Source organism: Mus caroli, unplaced genomic scaffold (genome assembly GCF_978045245.1).
Source record: "Mus caroli unplaced genomic scaffold, Mus_caroli_1 scaffold_7, whole genome shotgun sequence".
Lineage (NCBI taxonomy): Eukaryota > Metazoa > Chordata > Mammalia > Rodentia > Muridae > Mus > Mus caroli.
The window spans coordinates 100,892,275-100,917,993 of record NW_028227262.1 but is presented as its reverse complement, the minus strand read 5'-3'; the positions used below and the strand labels follow the sequence as shown (position 1 = coordinate 100,917,993).

The following is a 25,719-nucleotide window of genomic DNA, read 5'->3' as shown; positions in this document are numbered from 1 at the left end:
ATTTAGACCAATCAGAGAATATTAATTTTTCTAGCTACAATCATAGAATAAAAATCACTTTATCATTTGCCAAATGCATTAATCATGATTGTAGAGAACCCTTCAGGAAAAAAAAAACATTTATCAGCTTTTTTACCCCAAAACTAAGAGGCTGTAGACTCTCCTTCTTTCCTATAACGAACAGTTTTTCTAGCAGGGGCCCTCCTGCCATGTGTCTGTTTCCTGGTTGAAGCACGTGGCAGCTCTCGGCTTTGCAGATAAAGTTTTTTTAGCCATCTTTATTATCCAACATAGAACATTCATTCATACAGACTGGACACGAACATACATGAATTGAACACGTGAACAGATTGGTGCGCCAGACATTAGACAAAGACACAAGGAGGGCAGAGCACTTCTGCTGTAAGGCCTAGAGAGAACAAAGTATGGCACTCCTGGAATTTCTCTCTGCTTTTTGGGACATTTTCCTCCCGCATGATGCAGTTTTTAACTGCTGCCATCTGCCTGATTATTAATTTCCTTTTAATAAACCCTTTCTTTTCTCACGCCTAAAAATGTAGCTGCTGGGAGCTACAGCTAACCGCCTATTAAGTTCCTAGCTCCTGATAAGCCTCACTGCTGAACCTAAGTGAATTAGTGCTCAGGTTTAACGCTGTTTCAACTTGCGCCCATACCGACCTTCTCCGGTATGAATTTCCTTTAATTATTTTCTTCTTCTATGGAGCTCCAAATCAGTAGTGCTTCTTCAAAATGTCCTCTGCCGTTTCTCAGTCTCGCGTGGGCACCAGATCTGTTGTGGCCGCCAGTGCTCACATGTCTGGGTTCTAATCTGGAAAGGCATCTTGGAAACCTGGAAGAGAAGAGGGGGGACTAGGCTGCACACGAGAGAGAGGGAGAGAGAGAGAGAGAGAGAGAGAGAGAGAGAGAGAGAGAGAGAGAGAGAGAGAGAGAGAGAGAGAGAGAGAGAGAGAGGAGAGAGGAGAGAGAGAGAGAGAGAGAGAGAGAGAGGGAGAGAGAGAGAGAGAGAGAGAGAGAGAGAGAGAGAGAGAGAGAGAGAGAGAGACGGAGCTAAGACAAACCAGGTTCTGATCAAAGCTCAATTTTACTAATTCGTGCACCCGAGTTATGAAGGAGGGGGAAGGGGCTAATTCCCGCCAAATAATCCTGGGGTCCAGTTGCAGGGTGACCACGTGTATGGCTCCAGAACAGCAAGGTGGCAGGCTCCAGCAGTGGGCGTGGCAGAACGATTAAGCGGCAGGCTACACCCCGAAGCAAAGAGTGAAACCTGAGCAAACAGGTTTCAGGCTGAGGGGGTGGGGGAGGTTACAGCTCAAGAATTGAACATTTGCCCAATGTTCCATCCCCTCCCCTGCTCCGCAGCACCAAGGACACTTTCTGCTTTCCAGGCTCTCACAGGCTGCTCGCTGTCTTCCTGCCCTCAAAAGTCACTTCCACCTCCTGCAGCTGATGGAACAGATTGCTTGCTACACACAGAAAACCATGTATTCTGGGATTTGTCCTAACAAGAACCCCTCTAAAAACCCATTTCAGCATTGGCAGTCTTATTCACAGTGATGTTGCATAACAAGCCACGGAAAATCTAGTGTCACAAAATAAAGCCATCTGTCACAGTGCCTGTGAGTCTGCAGTTGGAATGCAAATTGAATGATCTAGACTGGGTTTCTGTCAACCAAAAATGGTGACATGGAGAGAGGCTCTACAGAGAAATGAGTTTGATCAGGAACAGAAGAGAAATTAGAATCCAGGATACACAGGCTCTGACAACCCACAGACACACCCAGGTGAGCAAGAGAAAATGAGGCTGTGTGTACTATTTGAGACAATTATCCAAGTATGAAAAGACTGGTAATGAGGTGATGTCTGTCCACCATTGAACAGGTAGACAATAAAAGGCATCCACCCAGAAGAATTTCCTGTGTAAGATTTCAGTGGGCTTTATGCAGAGTTGAAGATTTATAGAATCCTTGTCACTCTTCTAGTCACAGGTGGTGTGTGTGTGTGTGTGTGTGTGTGTGTGTGTGTGTGTGTGTAAATGGAGTAATGGAACACATTTGATGAGAAAGAAGGACTTGGGAGTGATTTGAGAATGAAAGGGAACTGAGCAGGAAGAGGGATGGAGTTGGGGAAGGGAACAAATGAGAACAAATTGTAATGATAAATATGTATGAAGACACACTGTGAGGAAATGAAGTGCTTTTGCACACTAACCCAAAGAATTAATTAAAAGTAAACAAAAACTTCTCCAGGAGGTTGAATCTTTGCTTGGACACCCACTATTCTCATTTGACCTTGCTTGGGTCTCTCGCTTTAAAGAATTACATACACACAGTTTTCTTCATATCTTTATACTATGTCTTTGTAGTATAATTCTCCCTATTTAATTACCTGCCTTCTGTCTCCTGCTTGACTGTGACTGATAGGACTCACAAGTTTAGAGGACATGGAAGTTTCTCGATTTCAAAAGGAGGAGCAAGTTCATAAAGCTCAAGGTATGGACACAGAGAGCTATGAGGAATGAGGTGGAGGTGTGAATTGCGACTCCTCATTGTGGCAGAGGGCAGAAGCCTGGGTTGACAAAGGGAGGCTAAAAATGATTGAAGACATTTCTAGTGAGGATAGCAATAAATTAGGGAGGCAAAAGATATACCAGAAGGGGGCACCTGGATTTGAACCAGGGACCTCTTGATCTGCAGTCAAATGCTCTACCCCTGAGCTATACCCCCTGGCCTGAGAGGTGATATAATTAATAGCATTTACCAGAATGGAATACTATAAACAAGGCTGCCCTACAAGTTGGATGGTGTTGCAAGGCCTCTCTGAGTTCCACCTCCCTCTACTCTTCAGTACTTCTCACATATGACTGATGACAGTCCTCTGGCTTGTTGGGCTATACACCTGAGGATTCCCCTAAACCAGCCAGAGAATTGTCTTTGACAATAGCAATTATGGAGTACTGGCTTTGTGTCAGCTACACTTAGTATTTTCCCTTGCATGGAACAGAATTTCAGAGCCCTTAGCTTTATGTTTATTTAATAAAAGACTAAGGTTCCTGATAATTTGTCAAGCGTATAGACAAAGTACAAAATGCATATGGGTGGAATTAAGGAGAGTCTGGCTTTTTAACAATGTTGTGTTGTTTATATATATATATATATATATATATATATATATATATTTTTTTTTTTTTTTTTTTTTTGGTTTTTCGAGATAGGGTTTCTCTGCATAGCCCTGGCTGTCCTGGAACTCACTTTGTAGACCAGGCTGGCCTCGAACTCAGAAATCCACCTGCCTCTGCCTCCCGAGTGCTGGGATTAAAGGCGTGCGCCACCACGCCCGGCTGTGTTGTTTATATTTTAACTGTTAATATCAACAATATTGCTTGTGTTAATAAATAAAAGTTAGCCATGTATGGTGGAGATCACAGCACCCCAAAGGCTGAGGAGGGGGTTGAGGTTGAGGAGCTAGACAACTTAGTGGAGCTCTGTTTTTGTTTTTTTTTTAATTTCTTTTCTTTTCTTTTCTTTTCTTTTCTTTTCTTTTCTTTTCTTTTCTTTTCTTTTCTTTCCTTTCCTTTCCTTTCCCTTTTCCTTTTCCTTTTCCTTTTCCTCTCCTCTTCTTTTCTTTCTTTCTTTCTTTCTTTCTTTCTTTCTTTCTTTCTTTCTTTCTTTCTTTCTTTCTTTCTTTCTAGTGCTTTGGGAAAAAATGGTCCCATTTTTCTTCAGAAGTGCTCACACAGGTATACTGTGATATAGAGTTACTGCATCCTGATTTTAGTCAACAAAGAACTGGAGCTGTCAGCATGTGCATTAGAGATCATGTGCACATCCATAGGATGGAATACAATACACCCATAAAAAATAAAATGGTCCCAGGGCACTATCCAGGAAAGATGTCTCAGTGAGGCCATTCCACAAGAAAAGGATATTGCTGCTATGTGTAATGTGAGCTCACTTTGATTTGTTCTTTGTCTTTTTTTTTTTTTTAAACTTGGTTTATTTTGGACTTTTGAGACAGGATCTCAGAAACATTGTGTTTGATGAGTAAAAAAAGAAGGGAGCACCCGGATTTGAACCGGGGACCTCTTGATCTGCAGTCAAATGCTCTACCCCTGAGCTATGCTCCCAGCTGTTTATGTATGTGTAATACATAACATATAATACATAATTCTAAACCTGCATGGCCATCTGACGTGTACTGACCAGTGCTCTGCCATCATCTGCTTCCTCCCTGAGGCCCAGCCCTGAGCTGCCTTTGCATACCTGACTGCCACATTCTCATAAAAAGCAGCCTCCTGCCCTAGTTCCCAGTTGAGGGAGGCACATTAAATTGACTCAGTGGTTAAGAGCATTTGTTATCACTGCAGAGGACTCAGGTTCAAGTCCTAGCACCCAGAAGCACACAACCAGTCCAGGAGGACCTGACTCCCTTTTCTGACCTTGGCAGCCATCAGGGACACACATGGTACAGACATTTATTCACGTAAAATGCCTCTGTGTGTGTGTGTCTATATCTATATATATCTATGTATTATATTTATATCTATCTATCTATCTATAAATTGTATCATGGAATTCTACAACTGAATACCTTTAGATTTACATACAAGAGCATAGCCGAGAAAGCAGGCCGTTAAACAGATCCCCTGGAGGTAAAGGGCATGGCAGGTCTGGGCAAAAGCAAAAGCTTTACTGAGAAATAATGTAGAAAAATGTAGAAAAAGTAGAAAAATAATGTAGACAAATAATGTAGACAAATCTGTAGAAAGGAAATGTAGACTCATAGGGAAAGGAGCTAGGGGTGATGTGTGTTGATATCAAACTTACTGAAAATTCACACTCACACACAGATTGAAGATGTTGATTTAATCTGTAACCTTCCATATTGTAGATATGAAATAAAAATCAGTCATTAGACTCACTTCCAAATACAGCACACCTGATTAGTGGCCACAGCACAACCAGAGTCCACATTTACACTTAAGTGGCATCTTTGCACAGCGTTTTGGGGCAGTAGATGAACCTGCTCTGTCTCTTCCTCCTTCCTATTCTCCATTTGCAGACAGAAGTTATCTGAGAAGAGAATCCAGTCCACAGTGGGGATGAAAAAATCTGTATGAAATGGACACTTTTCTAGACACATACCAGGTGCCAAAGTTAAAACAGGGTCAGATAAACCATCTAACAGATTCATAACCCCTAAAGAAATAGAAGCAGTCATTAATATTCTCCCAACCAGAAAAAAAAAAGCCCAGGACCAGATAGGTTTAGTGCAGAATTCTATCAGATCTTTAAAGAAGACCTAATACCAGTACTCTTTAAACTACTTCACACAATAGAAGCAGAAGGAACACTACCCAGTTCATTCTAGGAAGCCACAGTTACACTTGTACCTAAACCACACAAAGACCCAACAAAGAAAGAGAACTTCACACCAATTTCCCTTATTATGAACATTGATGCAAAACTACTCAATAAAATTCTTGCCAACTGGATCTAAGAACACATAAAAATGATCATTCACCACAATCAAGTAGGCTTCATCCCAGGGATGCACGGATGGCTCAATGTACAGAAATCCATCATTTGTTCTTCAAAACATAAAAAGTAACATGGTTTCAGTTTTAAGACAGTTTATAATTTTTACAGTTTTTTTTCCAAAATGTGAATAACACATAGCCTTACCCTTGTCTGTTGCACTAACTAAACACATCATAGAACATGACTTGCCTTCACTGAGTTACTAGTTCACCCTCTGCAACCCATGCCTCCCCCCCCCCCCCCCCCGCAACATTCCGCCTCCCTGCCCTGGACTTATGAGAGCTATCTTACTGAGCACAGATCTTAGTGGATGCAATCAGAAGACCAATTTCATCTCTTCCTGGGAGAATTCTTGGACAGACAAGAGAAAAAATTAAGAAAGTAAGAAGTACAGGAAAGGGATGGTCTGTCTCTGAAAGGTGCGGTGTGGTCCAGTCTTAGGCATTTTACACATCAACAAATCACATACGTGTAGATACAAGTGAAGGTCCAGACAGACAGAGCTGTTCAGACAAAGCTCAGCTGAAGCAGCCAGGGCTGAGGAGGCTTCCAGGAAGCTCTGGAAGGCTGGGTCACATCTCAGATGGTTCCAGAAACCACAGGGAAGCTTTTATGAGGCCTTAGCTCCACCCAGGGTGTTCGAGTTGTTTGAGGTGAGGCCTGGGAAAAGGATCTTTTATAGACTCTTTGATTAATCATAATTTATTTTGGGTATCAAAACCACCATAATAAAGCATTAATAGTTGCTGTTTCTAAAAAAAAAATTAACTCTGTTGTCTTTAAAAATTAAAATTCAGATAGCTATGTAGAAAAATAAAAACTAGGTATGAGTAGGGGGCACCTGGATTTGAACCAGGGACCTCTTGATCTGCAGTCAAATGCTCTACCCCTGAGCTATACCCCCAATACTAATAGAAGGCTTAATTAATATCCTTCACTTCCAGAGTAATACACCCACATCACTTGTAAACTATGCATCATCCTTTGAGAACTTCCAGGCTGAGTCAGAGAAAGCACATCACTCTCCTGCAACAAGAGTCACAGGTCTGCTCTGAATTGGAAATGTAAGAATTCTTTGGAAAAGTGGGTGGATGGTATTTTGCTGGGGCAAAGACATGAAAGTGGACATAGATGTGAAAGGCTCAGGTAGACTTCGGAAGGAACATTTCACTGAAGCAGACATGGGAGAGAGGATGTTCTGCTAAGGCAAGCATGTGAAAGAACACATGATGAAGGAGTCTTTGCTAACAAAATACATATATTGGTCCACCTTACATCGTATAGTGGAACTGCATTGTCAGGATTCTGTGGAGTTGGGCTGATTGGATGCACATGCTGAGGCAAGATCCATGGAGGACATATGATGTTTGGTTGGTATAAATAGGACTCCACAGAGTGATGGAGAGAGCTTGGCTTGCTGTTACAGCTTACTGTGCAGTGTTTGAGTTTGTGGGTCTTCACTATTCTTCCCTGAGAGAGGCATAGCCAAGAACTTCTCTTGGTGTTCCTGATGGCCCCTCCTGCTCACTTGAGCTGAAGCTGAGGCCTGGCTGTCTCTGCTAGGTAGTGCCACCACTGCTGGTTCATGTTTGCTATCCTGACTCTACCAAACTGGACTGCTGATGTATCTGTGAGGTGTTTGTGAAAGGATTGAGCTGATACTGCCTGCTAAGCTATGAACTGAAATGCTGATCTCCAGAAAATACAGATGGGAGTTGCTCCAAAGATCCTTTCTAAACAGGTCCACTTCCCCCATATCCTTTCTTTTCCACTAGCTCTGGTGGGTTATAAGGAAGGTTAAAGTGTTTAAGAACCATTATTAAAAATAAGACTTATACCCTTTCTTAGAAAACCCACAGCATGTTCTCCCAGGATTAGACAGTTCTGGAGTGGCACTGATAATGGCTGCTAGAATAATCTTCAGAGTCAAGCTCTGAGTCTATCAAGGTATGATCTACAAACATAAATTCCACACAGCTGAGGTGTTTATCTTGTCAAATATGATGACAAGTTCATGCCTGATTCTCTTGTACTCTTAGGTTCAGGGAACTTGCTACAGAACTACAGGCTATAAATAGTAGAAGGTGGACTTCTGAATCTCCCAAACTATTAATGGGCCAACAGTCACAAGAAATTTCATCAGACTAACCCACATGGCCCTGAAGTTGATGGTGGACAAAGCCCCATTCTGTCTGGAAACCAGTCTGTGTGTGGAGGTGTCTGCCTGACATGGCTTTTCTCCTCTGCTAGATGCTTAGCCTGCCCTTGCATAAGCCCATACTCAGCTCCTTACTTGCCGCAATTTAAAATAATCAAATCTTGGATATCTGTTACACCTCGTTGGATATCTTTCTTATTTATTTTATAAACATTATTTTCCCATTAATCTGGTATTAATTTCAATTACTGCACAAGGAGACCTTGAAACTAGAATTTGAAACCTAGTAGTTTGTTTTGTAGGAAAAAAAGTAGGAAACACTGGTAGAGCATGGTTGCATTAGGTGGGGAAAGGAAGAAAGACAAGTATGGGTGGGAGATGAAGCCCTCATTGATCATATGCAACCAGGGATGAACACATTCAGGTCACCTCAGGTCACCCTCCCTCAAAGGACAAGGGGGCTGGGTTGTTTAACTGTCACCTCCAGGCAGTATTTTACAAGGCTATTCATGACCAGATTTGTATTTCCCTCATGTTTTTAGCATGTTGCATGTTCTACAGCATGAGCATACTTCAGTGGTAAAGTGGCAGAGCTCAAAAGGCTTCCCAGAGCCCCTCCGCGCCTCCAACTGATGTAACCCCTAAGCCAGCAGCAGAAGCTGTGCAGAGTGAGCATAGTGATGCCAGTCCCATGTCCATCAACGAGGTCATTCTGTCGGCCTCGGGGGCCTGCAAGCTCATCGACTCCCTGCACTCCTACTGCTTCTCCGCTCGGCAGAACAAGAGCCAGGTATGCTGCCTGCGGGAGCAGGTTGTGAAGAAGAATGGAGAGCTAAAGAGCCTTGGGCAGAAGGTCAGCCGATCTGACAGCCAGGTGCGCAAGCTGTGGGAGAAGCTGGACGAGCTGAGAAGAGCGAGTCTCCCCTACCTCCCCTACCTAAGTGGCCTGCAGCTCCCCAGCCACGGTCAGTACTTAGCCAAGTGCTCCCATGCCTTCCTTACGCTGAATAGGGGAGGTTCTCCTGCTGTGTGTCAGGTCTCTCTGGGCTCCACATTTCCTGTGCTTGCTCTCAGTGGTCATTGTTCAGCAGCAGATCTAGTCACAGAGAAGGGCAGGAAGATTTAGCATTGTAAGTAGCCAGGTGTGGTGACCCATACCTTTAATCCCAGTGCCCAGAAGGCAGAGGCAAGTGCATCTGTGAGTTCTAGGCCAGCCTGGTCCACAGCTCAAGGTCAGCCAAGGCTGTATGGTGAGGCTTATGTCTCTAAAAGCAAAAGAACGATTTTATATATTTCAAGTGTGCCTTAAGAGTAAGGACAGTGTGGATAGTGTTCAGCACATATGGGACACTCTTCTGACTGCATTCACTTTATCTGAATCCGCGTTGGTCAGTGCGGGTGTGACGCACAGACCTGGCTGCTAGAGCAAACATTTCAGTGTCTCCTGGACCTCAGTGGAGATAGTGAAGCCTGTGATTTTTTTCCCTGCATCAAGCTGAACTGGGTGTACTGCTTTTGTAATTCTTATCCCTGATGTTGCTGTGACTGCTAATACAGAACTTTGTGAACAGCCAGCAGTATTGATATTGTTTCTGTTTCAGTTTTCATTATTATTATGTTGCTACTTTCTCCTTGCTTTGGTTCTATTTCTGGCTTCTACAGTTTCATAACATGAAGCCATTCTCCCTGTGGCCCTTTTCTGGATTTGCTGTATGCTACACGTATTGGTCACCAATGTTTTGTCAACTCAGTCGTGAGGGTTTCTTACTCCTGGAGCTATTTGAATTGTGGTGATGAGCTCTGAAGGGAATAGGTTAGTAGAGGGGACGTATAACTTGGAGTTATTTTAGATTCTATTATTATGAGGTTAGTGCTAGGCTGTCTTTAAGCCTGCTTTTTGAAATGTTGAGATGTCATTGTGGCTGGCATGGTGGTTTGAACTTGAGTCATCAGACTTGTGGATAAGTGTCTCAATTTTTGACTTGGGTTCAGAAATGTGCTGTACCCTCACTGGTTACATTGTTCTTTTCCTGAGCTGAGACTGAAATCTCCCTGGTATGAGTCAGCAGATTGTTGCCTAACTTCTTATACTCAGTCAGCTGATTGCTAGAAAGGTGAGGCACACTCTTACTGCAATTCCAGAGGTACCTATTTCTTCCTATGTGTCTGTCAAGTTATTGGCTTTGGTTAAGTCTTTTTACACTTTTACAGGGTCTGACCATGTAGCCCAGGTTAGCCTTGAACTTGTGGTTATCCTCCAGCCTCAACCTCTCAAGTACTAGTATTACACACTTGCACCACCACACTTGACTGTATATGTCAACTTTTGCTTTAGACTTGAAAACTTTGTTTGAGGGGGCTGGAGAGATGGCTCAGCAGTTAAGAGCACTGACTGCTCTTCCAGAGGTCCTGAGTTCAAATCCCAGCAACCACATGGTGGCTCACAACCATCTGTAATAGGATTTGACGCCTTCTTCTGGTGTGTCTGAAGATAGCTAAAGTGTACTCATTGTATATATAAAATAAATAAATAAAATCTGGGGGGGGTGGGGCTGGAGAGATGGCTCAGCGGGTAAGAGCACTGACTGCTCTTCCAAGGGTCATGAGTTCAAATCCCAGCAACCACATGGTGGCTCACAACCATCCTTAATAAGATCTGATGCCCTCTTCTGGTGTGTCTGAGGACAGAGCTACAGTGTACTACATATAATAATAAAATAAATCTTTAAGAAGAAAAAAAAAGACCCCAGTCCTGGCTGCCTAGAAGCCACTCTTCTCCTAGGTGCCTTTAGAACAAGACGTAGAATCTTCAAGCTCCTCCAACCCCATGTAAGCCTGGATGCTGCCATGCTCCCTCATTGATGATAATGGTCTGAACCCTTGACCCTGTAAGTCAACACCAATTAAATGTTGTCCTTTATAAGACTTGCCTTGGTCATGGTGTCTCTTCACAGCAATAAAACCCTAATTAAGACAGACACAAACACCCTACACTAAGTATCCTGGAATGGACCACATGAGTTTACTTGAGTAATTCCAACTAATGGAGACCTCCAATCTTCACTGAGGCCCTGCCTAAGGTAAATATGGTAAGTTAACTATCAGAGTCACATTTAAGCAAGTGGACAACTCAGTTTGAACCAGGGAATCTTGATCTGCAGTTCAATGTTCTGCCACTGCCTATACTCCCACTGATTAGCACTTCTTCAACCTTGGGACCATACCCAGGCTTACTATATGTTCATGATCTACTACTTCCAATACTGATCTTGAACCTGGCAGGATTTTTCTATTTAGGTTTGCCCTCTACCATTCTCTCCAACCGCAGCTAGACCACTCAATGCCATCTCTCTCAGGGTATATTAAAGACATCAACTTCAGAAGTAGAAAAGACCCCTGTTCATGTGCTTTCCTTAAGTTCACACTAAGTGGCCAAGTCAAGAGCTGGGGGTTCTGGGTCTTCATTAGCAAACCTGCAGCCCAGAGAGAACGTTATCCTCCAGGACAACAGGATGGCGCTCATCACTTCACCCGGTCATATATTCACTCAAGTACACACATGGAGCTCATTAGTTTCTGGTCACTGATCAACCACATAGATTACACAAAGAAGAGACCAGTCATTTTCCTTTTTCCTCAGATTCTTAGTATAAAGGAGGAGTCAAATTCATGGATTACTAACTTTTCTTAGAGGTGGCAGGAACTGAAGCACAGGACAGGAGGAGCTGGGTATGAGGAGCACCATTGGAGCTCAGGAGTGGCTTCCTGAGAGATGAAAGACAAGGGCTTCTAAGAGGCCATTCTGTTCTAAGTCTCTTCTAAGCTTAATTTCCAGCAATGAGTGACCCACAGTGTCACAGCCTTAGAGAACAATCCACTGTGATCTGAGTGGGCTTCACAGAGCAGCACTCAGATGGGGCCTGAGTAGAATCCACAGGACAGGTGAACACAGATCAGTGCATAATGGAACACCGTCCAGGGCAAGGGACAATGTGATAATAGGGGTTTTATTTGGGAATTTTGGGCCACTGAAGGCATTTTACTGTCTAGCATCTAAAAGAAATCTGAGGAAGGGGGCACCTGGATTTGAACCAGGGACCTCTTGATCTGCAGTCAAATGCTCTACCCCTGAGCTATACCCCCATTGATATTAGTGTACACAGTTTACAATTTACATCTCTGTGGTCATATATTATGACTGACTATAAAGTTAAATTACAGATGCTCACAAACCCACTTTCCAGAAGTTGCCAGACCTGACTGGTGAGATGCCTTCCTCAGCTCTGCAGCTTTCCAGGCCCATCCTTGAATAGCATCATCACCCAAGAAAAGGAGCAGAGCAGCCCCAGACCCTGAGCCCACTTCACACTGCTGTCCTGGGCTAGCTCCTGAGCTGGCCAACTGTCTACACCCCAAAGACACCCCTCTCTTCCTTTCCTGAGGACAAATGTGCTGTCACTCAGAGTTCTCACAGGGCCCTAGCTGGCACTGTCAGCAGCATCACTGCAGGATCCCTCTCTGCCTGAGACAACAGCTCAGCCAGGCTTTAGCCTCTGAGGATGAAGCAAGTGAGCAGTGAGCTCTGAAAGGAGGAGAGATGCTTACAGTTAAATGTCCACCCTACACAGACAGCCCAATTCTGTGACTGGCCTCCTTAGTTATGACTACAGATTCACCAGAGAGCCACAGAGCCACATCCTTTTATGGTTGGGCTTTCCTTTCTGGTCCTTTGACACAGCCTGTCACTATAACTGCTGTGCCTAGAAAGTCCTTAATTCTCCCTTATACTTCCTGCCTTCTATTTAACATCATATCTACATATCTACAGGTCAACAGAACCAGAGAAACTAGGTATGTACAGGAACAGTGGAGATAGTTTATAAGAATGGGAGGAACAGTTAGCATGTAGGAAGAGATAGGAGACAGCCATCTGTTCACAAGATAGGCGATAGGCTGGTCTGTAGCTCCCAGGTCTGGCTAGGTACATAACTGGAGTGAATGGAAGAAACAAGACTTAGTGTGTGATATCTCTATGAGTAAAAACAATCTTGTGGTAGGGGGCACCTGGATTTGAACCAGGGACCTCTTGATCTGCAGTCAAATGCTCTACCCCTGAGCTATACCCCCACCTGTTTATTAATGTCTCATGGGCACTCATAATGTCATGTCCTCATGAATGACCAGCACTCTCCTGCTGAGGTCCTCCCTGAGGCAGGAGGCTTCAGCTGGTGCTGCTTCAGCCTTCAACTCAACTAAACCCACATGCAACACAAGGGCTACTTACCTGGCCTGTGGAGGTGAATGAAGGCAGGAGTGGACAGAATGGAAAGATCTCTGTCTTCTAAGAGTTCCTTGGTCATTCTCTAGTAGGAACAAATTAAAGCACTCCTGCTCAATAGCCAAGTCATTCAGTCACATCTACATATCTACAAGTCAACCATAGCTACAGATATGATGAAGGACATCTGCAGATCATGGTCACTGCAGCATGACACAGGACAGTGGTTGATAACATGTGGTCATCAGGTGACAGATTCTTGAAACTGGGCTTGTTTGAGATTAGTTTCCTGTGCCTTCCTCTTATAACTTTGTAGTCTCCCTCATTAGCACAGGTCAGCTGCACTGCCTCACCCAAGGATTTAGAATATATAGTGACATCTATAATGTGCTAGAGGACCCACCCCCTTCAGACTGGACTCAATCAGGCTTGGTTTTACCATATTCTTCCCCATAGGCCTACCACAGGACACCCAGAATCCCTCCATGTCCAGAACATTGCAGCCTTTGCTTCTCAATGTAATTAGAATTTTGGTTTCTTTAAAATTCAATTAGGTAGGATAGCAAAACTATTCTCAACAATAAAAGAACCTCTGATGGAGGCACAATTTCTGATCCCAAGTTGTACAACAGAGCAATTGTGATTAAAACAACAACAACAACAACAACAACTGCATGGTACTGGCACAATGACACACAGGTAGATCAATGGAATAGAACTGAAAACCCAGAAATGAACCCACACACCTATGGTCACTTGATCTTTGACAAAGGAGATAAAACCATCCAGTGGGAAAAAGACAGCATTTTCAACAAATGGTGCAGGCTCAACAGGCGGTGAGCATGTAGAAGAATGAAAATCGATCCATTCTTATCTCCTGGTACAAAGCTCAAGTCTAAGTGGATCAAAGAACTCCACATAAAACGAGAGACACTAAAACTTATAGAGGAGAAAGTGGGGCAAAATATGGGCACAGGGGAAAAATTCCTGAACAGAACACTAATGGTTTAAACTGTAAGATGAAGAATTGACAAATGGGACCTCAGGAAATTACAAAGCTTCAGTAAGGCAGAGGACACTGTCAATAAGACAAAAAGGCAACCAATAGATTGGGAAAAGACATTTACCAAACCTAATATTGATAGAGGGCTAATATCCAATATATACAAAGAACTCAAGAAGTTAGACTCCAGGGAACCCAATAATCCTATTTAAAAATGGAGTACATAGCTAAACAAAGAATTCTCCACTGAGGAATACCCAATGGCTGAGAAACACCTAAAAAATGTTCAACATCCTTAGTCATCAGGGAAATGCAAATCAAAACAACCATGAGATTCCACCTCACACCAGTCAGAATAGCTACGATCAAAAACTCAGGTGACAGCAGATGCTGGCAAGGATGTGGAGAAAGAGGAACACTCCTCCACTGCTGGTGGAATTGCAAGCTGCTACAACCATTCTGGATATCAGTTTGGCAGTTCCTCAGAAAATTGGACATAGTATTACCAGAGGATCCAGCAATACCACTCCTGGTCATACACCAAGAAGATAGTCCTACATGTAATAATGACACATGCTCCACTATGTTCATAGCAGCCTTATTTATAATAGCCAGGAGCTGGATATAACCCAGATGTCCCTCAACAGAGGAATGGATGCAGAAAATGTGTTACATTTACACAATGGAGTACTACTCAGCTATTAAAAACAATGAATTCATGAAATTCTTAGATAAATGGATGGATCCAGAGGATTCATCCTAAGTGAGGTAACCAAATTACAAAAGCACACACATGATATGCACTCATTGATACGTGGATATTAGACCAATAGCTCAGAATACCCAAGCTACAATTCACAAAACACATGAAACTGGAGAAGAAGGAAGACCTAAGTGTGGATACTTTAGTACTTCTCAGAAGGGGGAACAAAATAGCCATAGAAGGAGTTAGAGACAGAGTGTGAAACAGACTGAGGAATAACTATGCAGAAACTGCCCCATCCGGGGATCCATCCCACAAGCAACCACCAAAACCAGACTCTATTGTGGATTCTAACAATAGCTTGTTGACAGGAGCCTGATATAGCTGTCTCCTCAGAGGCTCGGCCAGTGTCTGACAAATACAGAAGTGGATGCTTACAGCCATCCATTGGACTGAGCACAGGATCCCCAATGAAAGAGCTAGAGAAAAGTACCCAAGGAGCTGAAGGGGTTTGCATCGCCATAGGAGGAACAACAATATGAACTAACTAGTATCTCCAGAACTCCCTGGGACTAAACCACCAACCAAAGAAAACTCATTGTGGGACCCATGGCTCTAGTTGCATATGTAGCAGAGGATGGACAAGTAAGTCATCAATGGGAGGAGAGGCCCTTTGTCCTGTGAAGGTTCTATGCACCAGTATAGGGGACTGCCAGGGCCAGTTAGCTGGAGTGAGTGGGTGAGTGAGCAGGGGGAGGGAGGGAAGGGATAGTGGGTTTTCAGCGGGCACACTAGGAAAGGGGATCACATTTGAAATGTAAATAAAGAAAATATCTAATAAAAAATTTAAAAAACAAATTAGGATAATGTATATACGTTAGTTTTAATCCCAGATGTGGAATATGAGCCGGGCTTCAACACCTGCTAACTATAATTGCCTTGAGATCTTTATTTTCATCAGCTGCAGATAGTTTATGTTTATATTCTGTGGACTCTTGAAAGAATATAAATATGAAATTTCACAGAGGGCTTTTGGTAGCTGTTGTTTCCTGGCTGTTTCAGGTTCATGCTGGTGCTTTTGCTAATGCTATTTCTGAATTGCAGAATTGCTATATTGCTGGATTGCTGGGTTCCTGGGTTGCTGGGTTGCTGAGTTTCTGGATTGCTGGGTTTCTGGTTACAGATCTTCTGAAAACCAAGATTGAACTGGCCCTCAAAGGAACTCAACAGTCCTAGTCAGCAGGAAGTAGTCTAAAGAGGTCTAACCCCCTTTCCCCTCTAACCTTCTTTCTCTCCTACCTAATGTTGAAGTGTGGGAATGGACTGTTGTGGTATAATGGTTGAAAGGGTGGCAGATAATAGAACACAATAAGGTAGCCAAGAAATCTTCTTATAGGTGAGCATCTGTGGGGACTCAGTTGGAGAATATCTTAGTAAGGCTTTCCATTTCTATGAATCGAAATCATGACCAAGGTAACCTCTATAAAGGACAATATTTAATTTGGGCTGGCTTATAGTTCAGCGGTTAAGTTTATTATCAACACAGGGACAAGCATGATGGCATCTAGGCAGATATGGTGCTGGAGAAGAAGCTGAGCGTTCTGCATCTTGATCCAACTACAGCCAGAAGAGGCTGTCTTCCAGGGAGCTAAGAGGAGCATCTCAAAACCCACAGTGATGCACTTCCTCCAATCAAAGACACAACAAGGCCACACCTCCTAATAGAGCCATTCTCTGGGTCAAGCATATCCAAACCACCATAGAGAATCAGTGTGCATGGCTGGAGTCCTGCTCTGCTTTCCTCCCGCGGTTTTCCTGCAAATTCATGACCCCCTTTAAAGTCCCAAATCTACTCGAGCCTTCAGCACATTTTTGTATGGAGGATCTTTTCTATGATTTTTTTCACCCTCTGGTTTCTTGCCTTATCATTTTCTGTTCCTAAATTTTAAATAAATACTGCAAATCTGAGAGGTTTTATTTTATTTTATTTTTAACCCCAAGCTGAAGCGAAACCATCAGGTCACAATCAGGAGGGACCAGATATAAAGACTGGCTATTTGAATAGTCAGAGCTCAGCCTACAGAATCAACCTATGTGGGACCAGGAATCTCTACTTGTGGACCCTTCTCCTGGAAGCCCCCACAATGAGTCTAAAGACCACAGAGTTGTCAAAGATGTAAGAAAGGAACATAGCTAAAGGATGTAGTCTGAACAAGAAGAGGATTCAAATAGGCCCTTGCACAACTTCTCTGATTTGCACAAGCTGATGAGGGCAATCACAGAATGCTTCTTCTTGGGAAATTTTCCATTCAGATTTTATCTAATAAATATAGTTCTGCTGTATATATTATTTATAAAACAAGGCTTTTGCAAAGTAGTTAAAACATTATACAAAAGAAGCAAGGTACAAATCATTGGGGGATTCTTAAAGATATGTAAGCAATAACAGGAGTTTCACAGAAGTATTGCAGACATAGAACATAAAGTTACCATTGCTTAATTCACCATAGAGTCAGCAGAGGCTTAATATCCAGTTTTGAGAGAAGTCATGTGTGTGTGTCCCCAAATAAACTATTTTTAGGAAAAAAACTGTCATGTTATTAGAAATAGAAAGCATACATATGGTATTTGGTGACTACCAACTATAACCCCACTGCAGGGTTTCAGATGAATATTTGAGAAGATTTCTAGATTAGGCATAAGATCTTCTTAGGCTCTATCAAAAAAAAATGCCAGTAAAGGCTCATGTGAGGTTTCTCTTTCCAGTTTGGGGAGGTGCCAATATCCTGAAAAATGTCAATGGAGTCTGTCACTGACATGACAATACACACGAGGGACAGGGACACTGACCCCATCACTGTACTGATTTGACTCCGTGGTTGATTTTATGGAATGTCTGTCACATAGTACACATAGTCACTGTACTAGAAAAATCTGAGACCATCAGCACAGTGGAGAGAGGTTTTTGCATGTTCTCTCTGCTTTCCTAAAAAGAACAGGCAGAGGAGCTCTCCATGGTATAAATCACAGATGTAGTACGGTCAGGCTCTGCTTGGCCCTTCACACTGAGCTCTAGCAACATCTGCCAAAAAAGTCAAGATCTGATATGCACCCAGAGCTGATCCTGTGCCACAGCTCTCCAGACCCAAATCCCTCCCAGAGAGAACTGATTTCTCAGGAGTACTGACACACAAGCTTACAGGAGGGACAAGCCAAAGTCAGAGACAGCAAGACCAGCTAACACCAAAGATAACCAGCTGTCAAGAGGCAAGGGCAAGAATATAAGCAACAGAAATCAAAGCTACTTGTTATCATCAAAACCCAGTTCTCCCACCACAGCAAGCCATGAATACCCCAACACACCAGAAAAGTACATCTCATGGTGATGAGAGAGGACTTTAAGAAGGAGATAAATAACTCCCTAAAAGAAATACAGGAGAACACAGGCAAAGAGGTATAAGACTTTCAAGAGGAAACACAAAAATCCCTTAAAGAATTACAGGAAAACACAATCAAACAGTTGAAGGAATTGAACAAAATCATACAGAATCTAAAAATGGAAATATAAACAATAAAGAAATCACAAAGGGAGACAACCCTGGAGATAAAAAACCTAGGAAAGAGACCAGGAGTAATAGATGCAAGCATCACCAACAGAATACAAGAGATAGAAGAGAGAATCTCAAGTGTAGAAGATACTATAGAAACATTTGACACAACAGTCAAAGTTAATGCAAATTGCAAAAGGGTCCTAATCCAAAACATTCAGGAAATCCAGGTCACAGTGAGAAGACCAAATCTATGGATAATCGTGAGGAGTGGGTGTGGCTGCAGTCCCAAGATGGCGCCTGGGACTGCAGCTAAGTCTTATGACTTGCACCTGACTTCCTCATACACCTGAAAATAAGCCACGGCCATCTTGAGAGCTGCACAGGTACACCATGATGCTGGCGGTGTAAACAAGTCCATATTTGGTGGAGACATGCCCCTGCCGCCCTGATTGGCTGAAGCTGTGTGCCTGGTGAGGCGATGTGGTCTGCTGTGAGTGGATGGGGGCTGAGAGTTAAGCAGACCTCCCTTGGTTCTCAGGGTCCCCATAGCAGCATTGAGGCGTTCCTGCAATAAAGGCTGTTGAGAAGAATCCGACCGTGTTGTGTCTTCCTTGCTGGCCGAGGTGGGCACAACATCTGGTGGCCCGTATGGGGACCCGAGGATGATCTCGTGGATTCAGAACTCTTCAGCCGAGGAATGGTGGTACTGGTAAGTCTCCCAAATTGATCCCCGGGTTAAAGGGGGATATGGTTTTTATGAGCAAGAGAAAGAAAAAGGGCGAGAAAGAGAAAGGAAAAGAAAGGAAAGGAAAGGAAAAAGGAAGGAAAGGGAAGGAAAGGAAGGAAAGAAAAGGAAGGAAGGAAGGAAAGGAAGGAAGGAAAGAAAGGAAGGAAAGGATTGAGACGATAAGGTTCCTAGTTTTGGGACAAGTTAAGGTTCCTGGCTTTGGGACAAGTTAAGGTTCATGAGTTACGCTTTTTTCTCCCATTGACCCTTTGTGGGTAGGTCTGACAGTTTTGGTCTTGTTTGTTCTGCTATATGGACTTTATTACTGTTTGAATTGTCAGGCAGTCAAGACAGGTCAGAAAATCCTTACAGAGCAACAAGAGAGTATGTTGGAAGAGGAGAAGGGCTTAAAAAGAAAAAAGAAAAAGAGAGGAGACACAGTGTTATCAGGTGGACAGAAAGGACAAAAGAGCCAAGGCAGAGGAGGAAGGCAAATTAGCTTCCGCGCCCCCTCCCTATCCCTCCTTGGCAGCCACCTATAGGCTAACCTTCTGTCTGGAGGTTTGGAGAGAGGTTAGATTCTCCTTGCTGGGATGTCCTATTTTCACCGACCAAGCAGGGCAGAGATATCATGAGCCTCTAGATTGCAAAGTAATCAGGAATTTAGCTGAGTCCGTGCGGACTTACAGCCTAACTGCCTCCTATACTGTGGCTCAAGTAGAAGGCTCGAATAGACACTGCATGACGCCATCCGATTGGGCAGTCTTGGTGAAGGCATGCCTTTCACCTGGGCAATATTTAGATTGGAAAGCCTTCCTTATTGAATTTGCAAATGAACAGGCAGCAGCTAACTTTGCTGCAGGAAATCCAGCATGGGATAGGGATATGCTGCTTGGCCAAGGTCGCTTTGCACAACAACAGACAGGATATCCAGTGCAGGTGTTTGAGCAGGTGAATCAGATTGCCATAAGGGCGTGCTGGTGTTGACGTGGACTGTTTGTGTTTCCCCAGGATCACCGATGACAGCTGTGGGTCCCAGACCGGCTGACCAGAGCAATTCAAAACAAGCAGAGCTATGAGGACGTGGATGTTCCTGTGGCTGGGAATGCTCCCGCTAGTGAGAACTGAAGAGCTTTGTGTTCCTGAGGCCCATGCCATTGATGCATTCAAGTGTTTCCTCAATTCTTTACATCTAATGCTTCACTACAATTGCCTTTTTTCTATGCAGCTAAAGGGATTGTTGTGTTTTCAGATGATTCGAATGAGTGATTATGTTCAGCTGTATCTACTAAAGCTAATGCTACCTGGACTTGAGGGGTGTGGCCTGCCAGTATATCCAAGGGCAATGGCACTATACCCTCCCAATCTAGTTGCCCCCCCCCCTTCCTTTTTGTAGGAGTGTTCCTGATTCCCTTCCACCTTGGGCAGTGCTCCTTATATGTATGGTTGTTATGTGGGGTGAATGGTACTTGCCTCAGGGCTGATGGGAGCCTTGTAATAGTGTGTGTTTGGTGTATGTGCCGGGTGCAGTGTGTGCAGGCCCGCACTTCTGCCATGGTGGCATAGGTCTTTGCTGCAGTGGAGGCGGGACAATCTCCTCAGATTTGGCTTGCTGCTCTAAAGAAATAATGCTGTGTTATGCCGTGGGTTGCGAGGCTAAGCACTGCACAGAGGATAGCTTGTTGTTGGCATCCTGTGGAAGGCACGTCTGATTGCATGAAGGTTCAGTGTCCTAGTTCCCTTCCCCCAGGAAAAAAGACACGGGAGCTGGCCAAGACCTCTCTGGGTGATGAGCCCAAGGCATGGTTTTGTGTAGGGCCCCTATGCTTGCACACTGGGGATCAGACCTCTACCTTCACCCATGAGGCTTGCTTGCAGCAATCAAAATCGGGCCAATCAGCGTCCTGGCCTTCTGGTGCACCTGCCACATGCAGACAGGACAATCTCCCCATGTGTGGCTTGGCATGATAGAGAAGTAGTCAGTGACAGATAAGACTCCCTGGGCGTGTCACCAACCTAAGACAGGGATCAAACCAATGCTGTTTGTCTCCCAAGGATGGGTAAGGGGCATTGCTGCAGGGGGCAATCTAAGACAGACATTCTCTCTGCCAAAAAAAGAAAAAAGGGGGAGATGTGAGGAGCGGGTGTGGCGGCAGTCGCAAGATGGCGCCCAGGACTGCAGCTAAGTCTTATGACTTGCACCTGACTTCCTCATACACCTGAAAATAAGCCACGACCATCGTGAGAGCTGCGCAGGTGCACCATAATGCTGGTGGTGTAAACTAGTCCATATTTGGTGGAGACATGCCCCTGCCAACCTGATTGGCTGAAGCTGCATGCCTGGTGAGGTAACGTGGTCTGCCATGAGTGGATGGGGGCTGAGAGTATATAAGCAGACTTCCCTGGGTTCCCGGGGTCCCCATAGCATCATTGAGGCATTCCTGCAATAAAGGCTGTTGAGAAGAATCCAACCGTGTTGTGTCTTCCTTGCCAGCCGAGGTGGGCGCAACAGATATAGAAGTAGGTATAGAAGAGAGCAAAGATTCACAACTTAAATATATTCAACAAAATTATTGAAAACTTTCCTAACCTAAAGAAAGATGCCCATGAACATACAAGAAGCCTACAGAACACCAAATAAATTGTACCAGAAAAGAAATTCCTCCTGTCACATGATAGTCAAAACACCAAAGGCACAAAACAAAGAATATTAAAAGCAGCAAGGGAAAAAGGTCAAGAAACAAAGGCAGACATATCAGAATTAAACCAGACTTCTTACGAGAGACTAAGAAAACTAAAAGATCCTGGGAAGATGTCATACAGACTCTAAGAAAACACAAATGCTAACCCAGACTACTATGCCCACTAAAACTCTCAATTACCATACATGGAGAAACCAAGATATTCCATGACAAAACCTAATTTGCACAATATCTCTCCACAAATCCAGCCCTACAAAGGATAATAGATGAAAAACACCAACACAAGGAGGGAAACTACAAACTACAAAAAGCAAGAAAGTAATTTTCTCTCAACAAACTAAAAAAGAAGATAACCAAACAAACATAAAAATAGCATCAATAATAACAGGGAGCAACAATCACTATTCCTTAATATCTTTTAACATCAATGCATACAGTTTCCTAATAAAGAGACATAGACTAACAGACTGGATATGTAAACAGGACCCAGCATTTTGCTGTATACAGGAAATAGACCTCAGTGACAAAGACAAACACTACCTCAGATTAAAAGGCTGGAAAACAATTTTCCAAGCAAATGGTCCCAAGAAACAATCTGGAGTAGCCATTCTAATATCTAATAAAATCAACTTTCAATCAAAAGTTATAAAAAAAAAAGATAAGGAAGGACACTTCATACTCATCGATGAGAAAATCAACCAAGATGGCCTACAATACAACTTATGGACCACATGAAGCTCAAGAGGAAGGAAGACTAAAGAGTGGATACTTCAGTCCTACTTTGAATGGGGAACAAAATAATCAAGGGAAGTAGAGGGTAGGAGATACTTGGGAAGAAGAGAAGAGTAGGAGAGGAAAGAGGGGAAGAACCAGGTATGGGAGGAGATGGAGAAGATGTACAGAGGGTCAGGAGATTGAACAGAGGTGTGTAGCAATGGGGAATGGGGAACTAGGGGTAGTAACCACAAAGTCCCAGATGCAAGAAATCAAGAGCCTTCCAGGACCCCACGGAGATGACATTAGCTGAAATGCTCTACAAAGGGGAGGGAGAACCTGTTGAGATCATAACCAGAGGCTAGGCATAGTCCCCCAGTTGATGGATGTAGCCACCTACCCATCTCCAAAATTTAACCCAGAATTGCTCCTGTCTAAAGGAAATACAGGGACAAAGAGTGGAAACAGAGACTGACGGAAAGGCCATCCAGAGACTGTCCCACCTGGGGAGCCATCCCACATGCATACACCAAACCCAGACACTATTGCAGATGCCAAGAAGTACTTGCTGACAGGGGCCTGATACTGCTGTCTCCTGAGAGGCTCTGCTAGATCCTGACCAATACAGATGTGCATGCTCACAGCTATCCATTGGGCTGAGCCTAGGAATCCTAATAGAGGAGTTAGGGGAAGGACTGAAGGAGCTGAAGGGGCCTTATCTGGCATCAATGGGAGGGGAGGCCCTTGGTCCTGTGAAGCCTTGATGCCCCACTGTAGAGGATTGCTAGGGCAGTGAGGCAGGATTGGATCACTGGGTGTGGAAGTGCCTTCATAGAAGCAGGGTAAGGGGGCATGGGATAGGGGTGTACAGAGGGGAGACCAGGAAAGCTGATAAGGTTTGAAACATAAATAAATAAAATATCCAATTAAAACAAGTCAAGATCTTTTTTGGGAAGTTTATTCCAAGAGATAACATTTATAATGGGGACACAAAGCTGCCACAGTACATATGCTGAGCCATTGGACAGATGTTAGCCATGAGCCACCAAAGGATACAAACCAGGCCAATGAGCAGCTTAGGAAACCTGTGATATATGATCTTATACTCCCTCTCCACTCTGAGAGCCTGTGAATGTCCACATTTCCAGCTCTGATGGACCAATTGGGCATCGACAACTATAATGTATTACCAGGACAATATCCCCTACTCCATTTTCTTGAGGGTCTTTTCCTGATCCCCAGTGCATCTGTTTGTTGAATTGCATATGCTGAGAACCACTGATGGTTTTCTCTAATAAAACCTAGCTTTTATAGGTTTAGGAAACTCACTATACATTCTCAAAGCCCTGAAGACTTGCTGTCTTAGTTAGGGTTTTACTGCTGTGAACAGACACCATGACCAAGGTAAGTCTTATAAAAAACATTTAATTGGGGCTGGCTTACAGATTCAGAGGTTCAGTCCATTATCATCAAGGTGGGAGCATGGCAGTATCCAGGCAGGCATGGCGCAGGAGGAGCCGAGAGTTCTATGTCTTCATCCAAAGGCTGCTAGTGGAAGACTGACTTCCAGGCAACTAGGGTGAGGATCTTATACCCACACCCACAGTGACACACCCATTCCAACCAGGTCACACCTATTCCAACAAGGCCACACCTTCAGATGGTGCCACTCCCTGGTCCAAGGATATACAAACCATCACACTTGCTAACTAGAAAGACTTGAGATTCAATGAACACACAGTACCAGCTGTCACATGAAGGATCTGATGAGTAATAACACAGCTGTAGCATCAATGGGTTGAGTCTCCAGCCATGAGTCAAGAGAGAAAGTGCATCTCTACCATGAATGTGGGCAGTTATTCCAAAATCCCATGAAAAGGGGGCACCTGGATTTGAACCAGGAACCTCTTGATCTGCAGTCAAATGCTCTACCCCTGAGCTATACCCCCAATACTAATAGAAGGCTTAATTAATATAGTTACACCCACATCACTTGTAACATATGCATCATCCTTTGAGAACTTCCAGGCTGAGTCAGAGAAAGCACATCACTCTCCTGCATAAAAAGTCACAGGCTCCCTCTGAAATGGAAATGTAAGAATTCTTTGGAAAAGTGGTTGGATGGTGTTTTGCTTGGGCAAAGACATGAAAGTGGACATAGATGTAAAAGGCTCAGGTAGACTTCAGAAGGAACATTTCACTGAAGCAGACACAGGAGAGAAGATGTTCTGCTAAGGCAAGCACATCAAAGAACACATGTTGAAGGACTCTTTGCTAACCATATGAATGTATTGGTCCACACATTGTGTATTTGAACTCCGCTGTCAGAACTCCATGAACTGATTGGATACACATGCTGCGGCAAGGCAGTGGAGGACACATGATGTTTGGAGGGTATAAATAGGACTCCATTGAGTGATGGAGAGAGAGAGCTTGGCTTGCTGTTACAGCTAGCTGTGCAACATTCATGTTTATGCATCTTCACTGTTCTTCACTTCCCTGAGAATGGCACAGCCAAGAACTTCTCCTGGCGTTCCTGTTGATCCCTCCTGCTCACTAGAGCCAAGGCTGAGCCCTGGCTGTCTCTGCTAGGTAGTGCCACCTCTGCTGGTTCGTGTTTGCTATCCCGACTCTGTCAAACTGGACTGCTACTGTATCCGTGAGGTGCTTGTGAATGGATCGAGCTGCTACTGCCTGCTAACCTATGAACTGAAATGATGATTTCCAGAAAATACAGATGGGAGTTTTTCCAAAGATCCTTTCTAAATAGGTCTACTTCCCCCATGTCCTTTCTTTTCCACTACCTCTGGTGGGTTCCAAGGAAGGTTAAAGTATTTAGAACCATCATTAAAACGTTTAAGAATCATCATTAAAAACAGAATTTCAGGGGAGCGAACTCTGCAGCCAGTCCCACAGCACCTAGAGGAGGCTCCACTCCCAGGCACTCTAGCATGCCTGGGATCTTAGGATCAGGTTTGAGTAGGACACAACATCTGTTCCAACACAACCAGGACTAACTGAGACCTGCAGGATCCAAGGATTCAGGAACCTCACCTGACCAGCTTGGGTTCCTTTCTATCTGGGCCAGTTTACCTTGGGAGAGAGCTCTGCGTCCAGTCCCACAGCTCCCAAAGGAGGCTCCACTCCCAGGTGCTCTAACACAGCCAGGATCCTAGGATCCCAGGAGCTTGGTCACACCAGGATCTCAGCATCCCAGAGGCAGCTTGACTCCCAGGAACTCTGACACCCCCAGAATCCCACGATCACAGAATTCCAGATTCACAGGATCACACAGACAGCTGAACTATGAGGGGTTCTGACACAA

General features: G+C 43.9%; 1 long non-coding RNA gene and 1 other non-coding gene across 2 annotated transcripts; both read right to left on the bottom strand.

Annotated features, from left to right (window-relative positions):
- Nucleotides 1-143: 143 nt before the first annotated feature.
- On the bottom strand, nucleotides 144-25,517 carry LOC115031337 (uncharacterized). The gene is made up of 4 exons (XR_015047646.1): nucleotides 25,488-25,517; nucleotides 13,001-13,079; nucleotides 8,719-8,812; nucleotides 144-850 (listed from the first exon to the last, which is right to left on the bottom strand). It is a non-coding gene; the product is annotated as an uncharacterized LOC115031337 (long non-coding RNA).
- Nucleotides 4,073-4,144, bottom strand: Trnac-gca (transfer RNA cysteine (anticodon GCA)). The gene has a single exon. It is a non-coding gene; the product is annotated as a tRNA-Cys (tRNA).
- Nucleotides 25,518-25,719: the final 202 nt, after the last annotated feature.